The 13,041-nt window shown below is 37.2% G+C and overlaps 1 long non-coding RNA gene across 1 annotated transcript; it reads left to right on the forward strand.

Moving 5' to 3' along the window:
- The first annotated feature begins 4,490 nt into the window (after positions 1-4,490).
- Positions 4,491-5,285, forward strand: LOC147525194 (uncharacterized). Its single transcript, XR_015197812.1, has 5 exons — positions 4,491-4,557; positions 4,634-4,722; positions 4,836-4,902; positions 5,007-5,047; positions 5,136-5,285. It is a non-coding gene; the product is annotated as an uncharacterized LOC147525194 (long non-coding RNA).
- The last annotated feature ends 7,756 nt before the right edge of the window (positions 5,286-13,041 follow it).

The raw sequence follows: 13,041 nt of genomic DNA on the forward strand, positions 1-13,041 counted from the left end.
AGGGAGGTTGGAGCTGCCTTGGAGGAATAATGCTCAATATCACAGTCAACTTCTTATTTTGTTATTTAGCGATCTCATCTCCAATTCATTTGCATTTACCGAGAAGGACTAGCGGTCTCTTGGGTTACTAATGTGCACATCATTATCGCAGGGAAGCAAGACTTTGCTGATTTAGACCATTTTCCCGTGGTGGTGCGATACTCGTTTGCTTTAATATAAGCGATATTAGTTGTTCCTTAGTGCTCCTCTGTGTTTTTTCATGTTCATAACTAATATTTCTTTTGTCCGGTGAATTTGTTCATTCCCGCAACTGCTATAGAAAAGGATTTATGGGCTACCGGAAGTGTGAACGAAGAGTACCTCAAAGCTCTTAATTCACTATTTAGCAATTTCCCACGCCTCGAGGGCCACCGAGCCCGCGACACTCAAAGATCCCCCACTTGGTCACATCACTCAAGATCGGGTTCGGAGGCAACTCAAGAAGCCGCTTTGGATTCACTTTTCCATCTCGGGCAAGCTTGGTCACTTTGCCCGGCGGGTCTCTAAAACTCGGCCGGTGGTCGCCGCAGAGGCAATTCCTTTCTTCGCAAAGATTTGATTCGATCTAGTCCACCCGATTCCAGGAAAAGGCGGAACTTCTTCTACGGTGTTTACAGGGACGTTAGTGGTCACCATTAAGCGCGGAAACAATTTGAAGCAACTGTTGGCAATGCTAGTGTCGATCGCGAAAAATCACACTTGAAATACTACTCGTGCAAACGCAGTAAGAAAAAGTGCCAAGTCAATGAATTATTTTCTATTGACATAAGCTTTTTACAAACTTGCCTTTTAATATAGAAGGCCCTAGGACCATGCTTCCATGGTTTTGATTCCGCTTTGAAACCGAATCTGCTGCTTAACAAGTCAAACCCCTAAGGCTAAGGTACTAGATTGAACAGATTTTGCTTATACAGATTTTCTTTTGCATTTAGTTGTTTTTTTCATCGATCTGTTTTTAATTTTAAGTCGATCCGATAATTATAGCTGTTGTTTAGAATCTATTTTAAAGAAGTTATGAACACCATTGGTTTTAAAAGGCTTTTTTCGCTTCTAAACCCGCTTTTGGAAGCCGACTTTAGTTGTTTGGAGTTGGTATAGTTTTCGTATTATGCCTAATGATGAGAAATTGAGTGTTGGGTTTAGATAAAGAATAAACTAAAATTTGAGTGATGGGGTCATTTACGTGAAAATAATGATATTTTAGGCTTGATAGTAGTAAGTCGCTGATATTCTAAGTGAAGAGTAAAAATAATAAGTTGAGTGGCGTTTTTTTGAATTTGTTTCATTTCCATGTGGTATCAAAAATTGTTATGGGTTCATGAAACTAAAATAGGTACTTCGAGATGGAAAGTGGAACGAAGAAGATGCAGCAGTTCTTGTTCCCCGAGATGTCATCGATAAAACTTGGAGACATAGTACCATCCGATGCTCGTCTCCTCGAGGGAGACCGTTAAAAATTGACAGGTGACTCTACTATCTAATGATCATCCCTTTTAAAACTCATTATGCAATCGAATACCCTCCACCCTCTTAAAATTTGACCGTTTCTCCTTTTGAATTTTCGGTCTTTCTAACGAGGGGAGTCCCTTCCTCGTAACAAAGGGCCCAAGAGATGGTGTTTACTCCGGCTCTACTTTGCATCCAAATGACCTAAACCATCCGAAAAACTCAATGCATCCAGTTCTAACAACACTCCTTCGGTGTTTTTCGGAAAAACTTTGTTTCTACTACTTTCTTAGCAGTTATTCGGCTTTGTTTCATGTACATGGGTCCCGGCCCGCTCCAACAATTCGTTGCTTTCTCGTCCGACAAAGGTAATTCACCTTTACGGAGGCTTCTATTCTTGTTGGTGCTCTCTTGGTAGCCAAAATCATTGAATTCCTATATTTCTTATTTAAAAAAAAGAAGCTTCTTAAGTCGATCTATGAATTCCTATTTTGTTGGACGTGAAAAGACCGATTGGAGTCAACTTGCCCAAGTTCATCTTTCAAAGTTAAATCTTTACTATTAGCACTAAACTATGTTACCGTGATTTATTTCTTATGTTAGTTAAATCTGAAAAGTTCATCTTTTTCCCCGTTTATATATAACGGTGAAGGCAAGTTGCAAATTTCTCAGTTGTATCTTGGTCGGCCAAATGATGCCCGAAGTCTGGCGGAGAATATTATTACTGCTCCTACTTTTTATGTTCTCCCATGCCCGGGTATATCCTTGTGTAGTTGTGTTGACCGAAGTTATACTCTCATGTCCCCGTTGAATATGGTCGGGCCATTGTATATTGCCATTATACTAGAAATGCGGTCTTTTACAATTTTGGCAAGGTGAACAATTATCGAGCTGTGAACTAGTATCTAGGAAAGTAAGCATTGTATAATTAGTTGGCGAGTTCAAAGAATGTTGAACCTTGCTTTAGTTGTGTAAACTTTTAATTGAAAGAAAGAATCAAATTAACATATCCGGACTTACATGTCGCGGCTTGTTTTCTTAGTTACTAAGTGTGCCTTGTGGACTTGTGGGTCAACACACTTTTCATATACTGATTAAAATTCATTTAATTGCAAGAATATGCAGCTTCAACAGATAGCTTTTGGTTGAAAATCGGGTTTACCGATTGATGTAACCATGTCCCTCATTTATTCTTTAACTTTTATCGCTATATTTTTGCTTTTCGATTTCCCATTATTCCATCGCGACTTTTAATCAAACATGGTTTTAATCGGCAGGTGCATTTGTGGAGTAAATATTGGCACCGACGCCACCAACTTACCATCACCACGCTGGAGGTTGTAGTTGATCCCGAAAGCTAATCGATCACCATGTCGCTCTTTGATGCAGATCGTGGTATGCTTAATGCTCTTGCTAACACTAGTATTGAGGTTATGGTGGGTGTCACTAATGAAGAAGTGTTAGGGATTGGACAATCCCGTCAAAAGCAGCAGCAAGATGGGTCACAAAAATGTTGTCGCTTATGTTCCTCGACCAATATAACCGCCATTGTCGTTGGCGGTGAAGTATTGACTACAATTCCAAATGCAGCTCGGTGCGGTTCCCGCTTATGAACTACATACATCGAGCTCTTTGTAGCTTCCAACCTCAATTTCCGGTGAAAGTTTCTAGTCCTCAGTCCATGGATGTGATTCCTAAATCTTTCCCTCCTTCCACCGCAGATCCTTCAATTCGAGATGGAAAGTGGAACGAAGAAGATGCAACAGATTCTTGTTCCCGGAGATGTCATCAAGATAAAACTTGGAGACATAGTACCACCTGATGCTCGTCTCCTCGAGGGAGACCCGTTAAAATTGACAGGTGACTCTACTATCTAATGATCGCCCCTTTTAAAACTCATTATGCAATCGAGAATACCCTCCACCCTCTTAAAATTCGACCGTTTTCCTTTTGAATTTTCAGTCTTTCTAATAGGGGAGTCCCTTCCTCAGAACAAAGGGCCCGTGAGATGGTGTTTACTTTGGCTCTACTTTGGGTGGTCATCTAATTCATACTTTGTACCCGGTAGGAATCAATTGGAAGAGGCCATGATATGGGGGCATTACACCGGGTCTAATCTGGATCAGTAGTAGTATAGGTAATGGTGATGGTAAAGAGTATCTTGGTGGAATGGTGGTACTAAAAGGTTAGGAAACTAAGATATTTATTTAAAAAAAAGGGAGCACCACTTAAACTTGGTAACTGGGACTACTTTACTTCTTTTAAAGGTATTGTATCTCCATAGAAGCTTTCCACATGAATCTAACCGTAATACATGTTTGCTTTGTAGGAACGCGTGGTCCGTTGCTTGTGTTGGCTTTTAATATTTTGTGAGTTCTCGTCATGTATTAGCCAAACTTGTTGGTCAACTTGCTAAATAGAGCTTATGCATACATTTCTCCCCAAATGAAAAGACTAAGACTCCAAGAAAGCAAAACCGGAGAAAATTTCAATATTGTTTGTCAAAGTTTAACGATGCTAGCAAAGCCACGTAAAGGTAAGGTAGGGTTTCCTCTATATCATATCAGTTTTGTTATATTTGCAATTAGCATTAGGTTCTAACGCAGACTATTGTTAATATTGATATTATATCTAAACAATGTTATATAGAGCATATGCATGCATTTCTTCCCAAATGTTAATGGAGGATTAAGACTCATATTGTTTGTTCAGTTTGTTTTTGTCCGGATTCCAAAGAAAGCAAAACCGAGTGGATTTCAATATGTCGATGATGTCGCCATAGAAGATGAATCGAGTGAGAAACCGAGAGCTATAAAGAAGAGACGGATAATGACTTCGAAAGTGGGGGAGAAGCGATTATAGAGCAATACTAGGACTGCAAAGAGTGCCCCCGAACTAGGCAAGATGATGGAAAGATAAAAAAGCACCCACAAGTAAAACTCTCATCGAAGCGAGTCCTTTTTCAAAAAGCACCGACAATTACCCGGCTATGCATCATGGATTCTCGCAGCTTTGTTTTCTAGATCCAGACGCAAGTTCGACTACCTGGTTATGCGTCATGGATTCATTAGTGTGAGTTTTTGCCTACAACAAATCGTCAGATTCCTTCAATTTTGTTTTGTATTGTGCTAACTTTTTATTCTTATAGGTTCATTTATCCCCTGGAAGTAAGTTTAACTTTCAAAAATATATCAAAAGGTCATTAGAAGACGATTTCAAGATAGTTGTTGGAATTAGGTATGCCATTACTGGTTGTGGTTCTATCAGAAACTTTTCTAGTTGTGTTGGTTTTTGATAATGGATTTCTAATTATGCATTTTAATTACGTAACTACTCCATGATGTCAACAGTCCTTTGCTATGGCCTTCGGTTGTGGTATTTTTGCTTCTGAATGTGTTGCTTCTGAATGTGTTGCTGGTGAGCTCACGTCTTTAATCAAACATTTTTCTGGTTATTTATATTCTCAATTCAAATTCAATTTAAGATGCAGTCTTTTCATTGGATCATATTGTTATTTCCAGGATGGCAGACTTTGTTGTGGATAGCCATGTTTCCTCTACTTGTAAGCAATTTTATGTATTATGGTAGTAGTTTTCCTAACTAGTGCTGAAGTTCAATCTCACCCCTGAACTGCTTGCAAGCAATATTAGGAGTGGGAACAAAGCTACAAGCTATTATAACACAGATGGCTCTTCAAAATTCAAGATAGGCATGCAGTTGTTCAAGGACGCAGAGAGGGCGCACAAATAGAACTTAAGGCTTTTGATTCTATTTTGGTTAGTGTGCAAACTTCAAACATTCTTCCAAAGACGTGTTTTTATTACGTTTTGATTAGCAAGTTTCTTACATTCAAACTCAAGGCTTTTGATTCTATTTTGATTAGCAAGTTTCTTACATTCTTCTAGCACGTGTTTTTGTTTGGGTATTTTTAGATACTTATAGCTAGAATAGAACAGCTAGAATTATTTCTAGTTCCTAAGAGAGTACTTCATGATCTTCTTCTTCTTCTTAATTTTTTGGTCAAGAAAACTCACTTCAAGATCTTGGCAAATGGATTACCAACTTGGTGAGACGCTTTGGACCTTAGTGATTTTGTTGAAGGGTTGAATCAAGATTGCAGTATGAGTAATCTATTGTGTGGGACATGCAAACTTCATCTATTTTGTTTTTTTGAGTATGTTTGTTGTAAGTAGTGGTACTAGAGATTACTAGGACTGGCTACTAGATAGATGGTGTACGTGGTGCTGATTTTTGGTTTCTGAAGGAAGTAATATGTATACTTAGTGAACGACATGCCTTATTCTTGTTTTTTTTATGAACACATTGTTTCTTTATGAATACATTGGCGTTCGTAGCATTTGAGTGAGAACTTGCAAAAATGTAATGTTGGGATGCCTGAAACAATTATTATAAAAAAAAATATTTTTTTAAATAAAGAACTAATACCCGACGGATAAAAACTGTCTAGTAGCAAACTACCCGACGGCTAGCAGTTGGCATATCCGATTTGGTGACCGGGTCTAACCGACGGTTTATAACAGCAGAACTATCCAACGGTTTTAATAGTCGGGATATTCGACGGATTTTAGCAGCAGGAATATCCGACGGTTTTTGACAGCAGGAACTATCCGACGGTTTTGATGTACCCGACATATCCGGATTTGGTTTTAACAGAGGAATGTCCGGGCAAAGATCCCCAACCCCGACGACTGTTTTGACCAATAAAAACCGTCGGAAGTCTATGCCGACCGAAAGCATTTTCCGGCCGGTCTTCTTTATGCGGCAGTTTTGGTTTGTCGAGTAATACCTTTCGCGACAGCCATAGTCAGTCGGGTAAAATCGTTCTTTTGGTAGTGACCTAGTAACAATAACAAAATAGAAGGAATGAAATATATACGTATATATATGCACACGGGCTCGAGTTTTTCAGTAATTTTATATTCTAACCTGAGCCCAACTTGAAACTGAGTTGGGCTTTGAGTTTACAATGCCAAGTCCGGACCAACAAAAGTCGGGTTTTAGCCCACCGGGCTTAGGCTAGCCTGACCCAAGTTCCACCCCTAGTTGCATATCTCTATATCCATGCTCTTGGGTGCCTCCACTAATTCTACACTGACACAAAAAAATGACACAATGACATGGAGGATGGTAATTCTGATATAATCGATGATATTTCCGATATATCGACACACAAAACAAAATTTTGACCGGTCAACAAAAGGATGTATATCCACCGATATATCGATATATTTGATATATCTCGATTTTTGGGGTACACGATATATTGCTCGAATTTGATATTTTGGTCCTTGCCCCAAACTCCAAACTTATAAAAAAAAAAACAATATAACACAACACAAAGGCAGCATAAACTAAATTTAATATTCAGTATAGTACAACATCTTATTTTATTTGAAAAAAAAATAGACCAATTTGACATCTATTTAGAGTTTAATTAGATTTAGAAGTCTAGTTTCATTCCTTATTAATCAAGTATGGCTTGGATATCTATATATATAAAGAGGTCATTGTAGTTTATTTCATTCAACACAAGTGCTTCTAGCTCAATTGGTTGTGTACCTCTCTCCTCATGGGAGATCGAGGTTGCAAGTTCGAATCCCACCAAATGTTGGTTGGGATTTCTTTCTTGTGTAATTATGTGATGGGCCTTTGGGCTAGGTGAGCCTTCGGGTTAGAGACTGGGTGCTGCTACGTTGGGTGGACCGAGAAGCGAAAGTAAGTCTTCATGGACAAAGTGGAGGCGGTTGGGTCTACTTAAAATGGTGTATTGTTGAGAGCCTTCGGGCTAGGTTCCCTTCGGGGTTGATGAGTCTTCGAGTAACGTAAGTCCTCAGGCTTAGGGTCCTTCAATGTAACCGGTGTTGGTCTGCCTTAACCCTAAAAATATTTCAAACAAAAAATTATCAAATTATCAAATCTTCAAAACCTATTATAACTATATACTTTTCTCCTTCGAGTTCTACAATTCTTTTATTCAATCTTGTGTGTGTAAGAGGCAAGATGGTCAATTGCTGGGAATGGTGTATAAGAGATTCAAGGCTGGAAGTGCTCTCGAGGCAGAGTGCATTGGTGCAGAGATTGTAGCTGGACTATACAAGGACCTAAAGCTTCAACACATGCTAATTTTGGGAGACAACAAATACTTGATGCAGAAGCTAAGAGAGGAAGGAGCTGGAACGGGATGGTAGTTTAAAGAAATGATTGTTAGGAGCTTTAGATTGTTTAAGACTTCTTATGTAAACTCTAGTAACTCTATTTTTCTTTTCTGTTGGATTAGGAAATGTGGTAATTTATGAGCTCATAAGTTGTGTACAAATTTTGGATTATGTAAATGGGCTCTAAAGCATGCTGGTATTGGTCCTCCACCTGTGTGGACTTATGAAGTTGTAAATCCTTTAAGAGCAGTTTAATTACTTTAATACAGGGACCAAAATATCGAATTCAAGCAATATATTATGTACTTCAAAAACCAAGATATATCGGATATATCAGTGGATATTATATCCTTCTGTTGACTGATCAAAATTTTGTTTTCTATGTTGATATATCGGAAATATGGTTGAAATATCGTCGATTATATCAGAAATATCGTTGATATATTAATAAAAATTGGGCAAAAATTGGTCAAAGTCAACAATTTATATCGGTCGATATATATCAATATATCGGAAATTGTGATATATATCAGCAAAATAAATTCAATATTCGGTGGAGATATATCGAATATTTCCATATCGTGTACCCAAAAAATGATATATATATATCGGCAATATTTTTGGAATCTTGACAGTATTTGATAAGAGCCCAAAATTGTAGTTTTTACCCCTTAATAATAATACTTTTAGACCAATTATGCTAGTAATAAATAAGAGTTAATGCTAATTACGTGCTTTTATGTATTTTAGGCATGAAACTCAATTATGTGTAGAAATGTGCCACTTTGGCGATATAAAGGAGCAAAGGGTTGGTTGCTAAGAAGTTCTGGGATTAAATGCCAAGACGGGCAGAAATAACACACAAAAGTCAGCAGAACTTCCGAAGATCGTATCTTTGGACTCAAACCTTGGAATTGGGCGTACCTTATGTCAAAACTACCGGCTCGAAAAGAGCTTTCCAATGATCCAAACTTGACCCAATCAGAGGAGCAGAAGTGAATGAAAAGTCTGTTGAAGTCAAAGCCAGCTGAAAAGGGGCCCGTGGACTGAAGTAATTGGGCTTTGGGCTCGATTTTCCGGCCCAAAACATGGACCCTTAGCCCATGCACGAAAATATGGATCTGGTCTCCTCCATTTCCACACATAGAAGACTTAGCTCTGAAGTATCAATTAGCTTAGGTTAGAAGGTAGCCATTAGAGTAGCCATTAAACCTTAGTTCTAGATCTAGTTTTGAGAATTTTAATTAGTTTATTAATTAGTTTTCATTCCTTGTTTTAGATTAAGTATTGAATCATTGTTTACCATTCATTAGATAAATAAAATAGTTAGTTCTTGTTAAATTCGATTTTGTTATTTATTGAATTACTTAGATCTAAATTCAGTTATTAGTTGTTATTCAATTCTTAGTTGTTAATTTAGATTTCAGTTATTGTTTAGTTAAAATTAATAAAGGTAGAATTTTTATATTATGTCTTATTCAATTTCATTTGGAAATGATAGTTTGATGAATCGAGGCTAAACCTCCATTAGAGGGGTTTGATGAAGCCTTGATGAAAACTTGATTTTGCTAGCTTAGAATCGTTGTAAGAGTCTATTCCACTCTAGAAAGACGTTGATTCACCATGAGAATGGGTGGACGTCCTCATATGCTAGTTATGAATTGGTAGAGATGTCATGTATAATTAGGGATTAGAACAATCAATCCTTACCGTAAGAACGTAATAATTGGATTACAACAATCTATGCTAGTTTCTTAAGTTGTATTCAAGGTGGATTCAATTTCCCCCTAATCTTATTCTAGATTCAAATCTTAGTATTCCGTAGCATTTCGTAGTATAATTCATAATTCTCTCATTGACTTTGGTAGGATTGATAGTCGTAGGAAACTTGAATGCTAAAGAACTAGGAGTGGAACGAATCTTCTATTCCAACTCTACTTCAATAGATTCGAGAGTAGAAATCTTTGATAAGTTTAGTATAAGTTCAGTTTTAGTTTTACTTGCGTTTAGAGTTTCATCGCTTTATTCATTAGTAAAACTATTCATTTTTACGATTATTAGTATTTTGGGCCTTGGTTTAATATATGGAAGGGTTATCAAAAAAGCACAAAAGAAAGCAAAAATAACAAAATTTCAAGAGTTTCCTTACGAAATGTAACAAATCAAAAACTGCCATGGCATGTGCATTGCACGAGTATTTAGCCCCCTTGGTTTAAACCAAAATCTTCCAGGACACGCCTCTATTTAGTCTAACCAAACCAAACCATCACCAAGGTCCCACTCCACTACAAAACTCACTAATAGTCCACATTCATGCTTTCCAAATAGATTCATATTTGCCCGCGTTCCATCTTCTGAAACCATCTTCTAAAATTGGTTATTCAAAAACAAAACTTCCATTCAATCAAACTAAAATCCTAAAATCTATTCAATCAAACTCAAATCCTAAAATCTATTCAATCAAAGTAGATAAATCATTGTTCTTGAACAGAAATGGGGGTAAAAGCAAAAGAGCAAGTGCAACTTTGGAGGTGGGAAAGGGTGTCATGGAGAGAAATCCAAACGTGAGGTTGAATGTGTGTCCTAAAGTAGATAAATCACAGAAACTATCCACTTCTAAATCTACCAAAGCACCCACTTATAAATCTCCAAAATCATCTCATCGGTCATAGGTAAAATCTCTTATAAACTTGTTTTTTTTAAAACTTTGAAGATTTTGTTGCATATATAGTTGAAATTTTCTATAAATTTCACAAAATCCAACTTGAAATGCCATGTTATGGAAAGATATATGTGTGTGTTTATTTGTTTGTTTGTTAAGTGTTTTGAAAAATAAATTGGAATTTATTGGAACAGGTTATAAGAATAGGTGAAATGTTTGTAGGAACAGGTTATGTAGTTTAATGGTATTAGTTTAAGCGCTTGGATATTGAATAACTGTATTGATTGTGTTCGGCCAGTGGAACATTCTGCGCCAATGATTTTGCTTTGTAGATGAGTATAATATGTAGTGGTATAATATTTTTGTGTTTCATGCATTCTTATTGGCATTTGATTATTTTAACTGCATCTTTATTTGTTGTGCCGTCGAAATTTGAGCATGCATGAGTTGTGTTAAATTCATTACGTTTGTATTTCTTTTTGTCATTAATTTGTTATACGCTGTATGACGGATGATGCACTGTATATATTATGTCATGTGTATATATTATCTTATGTAGTATACAGTGTTTTTACAAAACTATCCCATGTCTTATGTCTTCCATTACATTGTGATCTCTACACTTTGTGGCAATAAGATTGATTCTCGTTTCCGTTTGGTGTAGATTCAAGTCCTTACTCACGTCTTCGTGTGTCAAATTCGAGAAAGGATTCGAACCAACCTAAATACTAGGATAGCGTACAACTTTATTTTGTTCTAAGTAGGGAACTAGTGAGTAAGATTCAATTTTAGACTACTAACTAGGTTTAGTTATGTCATGTAAATCTTAACGAACATCTAAACACACGGAATACAAAAAGACGGTAAAAACTAAGATGTTTCCTAAGATATTCAAAAAGAAAGAAGGGGTGGAGAATCATGCTGCTCATGCAAGGTCATATTATCCTATCTTAGTATCGGATTATTACCATCTCTAAGCTGTTTGGGGTTCATTATCAAACCCGAACTGGCTTGAGTGACGATCCCTAGCGAAATGGACTCATCTATAAGTCCATTTCCCTAGCTTAAGAAGTTGAACTGGGGTTTCATCTCTGAAATCCCATCTCAACTCCTGGACTCATAGAACCTAATCCTGTCAAATATGGAAACAAGAAGCTAACTAAGATTAGTGCGTGCGGCTAGCCCAGGTAGAGAAAGGGAGGCGCACACAAGTCTTCCTTCACTTCCAGGCTTCAAGTTTGGCCGGACACTACCATTTTGGGGTAGTGTGTTAGATGCGTCCTTAATTTTAGGCAATGAATCCTACTACTAAGAAATCTATACAAACCCTCACGTGAGCATCATTAACCCTCTACCTTGGAGGGTTTTAGCTCATCATCCTTGGTATTAAGATGAAAATTACAAAATAGATATGTAAATGAGAGAGAGAGAAAAGATAAACAAGATATAACACCTTGTTTTTCTAACTAAGGAAGAAAGAATTTTTTTTTGCAAGACTAGAAAGTGATGTCCACCATTAACATATTACAAGCTTTTTCTCTAAAACCCAAAACTAAAACAAACTAAAAATTTAAAGACTAAGTATTAAAATGGAACAAGAGTCAAGAGAGTTAATGTAGTGCATCCCCCCTTGTTTGTTTTCTTCTCTATTTGAGAGAAATCTCATTTCCTCCCATGTGAAACAAAAAATCCCATTTATTTCCTTCTTACCCACACAATCCAAAAACTTGACTCCTTGCTTCCTTTTGATTATTAGCACCTAATCTCATTAATTACATGCAAGGTGTCACTTTGGCACCAATTATTTGCATCTTTGTCTTGACTTGCATGATGACTCATCAACTCTCGCAGGCCTGCATGGTGGGTCCATGTGTTGTGTCCAGTGGTGGTCCGGTCTTTTGGCATTTTTGCAACTTCCTGCCAATGCGTAGGGTTTGCTGCACTGATCATCTGAGCAACTCACTTGTTGCATTCGGAGTATTGGTTCAAGAGATATGAGCTTCGGTAATTTGATGCTTCTGTGTACGTAATCCCGTTTCTGACTGGATTCTATACTGTTTGAGTCTTTGGGCTTTAGTCCAGATTTGTTGGGCTTCACATGGGCTTAATCGAAAAGCTTATGTATACTCCCTATTTTGTGCTTAAATGTTGGCTTTATCATCATTTTTACATTAGTTGCTCTAACCTACAAAAAGCACGAAGATGCGATTATTTCATGATTATTAAACACAAAATTGACTGAAATGTTACGTCTCTATGGGGTTTTATAATACAGTTTTGGGTGCTTATCACACCACTCCCAAATAGCATTTTGCTTGTCTTCAGGCAAAGTAGAGACATTAAAACAGATAAGTGACCAAAACTGTGCATTCTAAACTAAGTCTCGTTTCGCAGAGTGTGGTTGCATTAACCATATACAACAAGGCCTTAAACCACTAGGAATTCCCTAGTGGACGAGTTATAGCCTCGTGAGAGTTTTCCAAAGAAGATACTCACAAACTTCATTTATACTACAACGACTCAGTAACAAAAGCTTGTTTCCTAAATTAATATCAGATTTCTATACATCTCCTTAGCGGAGAACGAGGATTAATTCCTTTGAAACTCAAGTTAATATGCATGCAATAATTAAAACATCTACATATGAACATGCATACAGTGATCTTTACATTGAAATGCATTAGCAGGGCCGTTTCTGGATCCTTTGGAGAGCGTACC

Source organism: Coptis chinensis, chromosome 1 (genome assembly GCF_015680905.1).
Source record: "Coptis chinensis isolate HL-2020 chromosome 1, ASM1568090v1, whole genome shotgun sequence".
NCBI lineage: Eukaryota > Viridiplantae > Streptophyta > Magnoliopsida > Ranunculales > Ranunculaceae > Coptis > Coptis chinensis.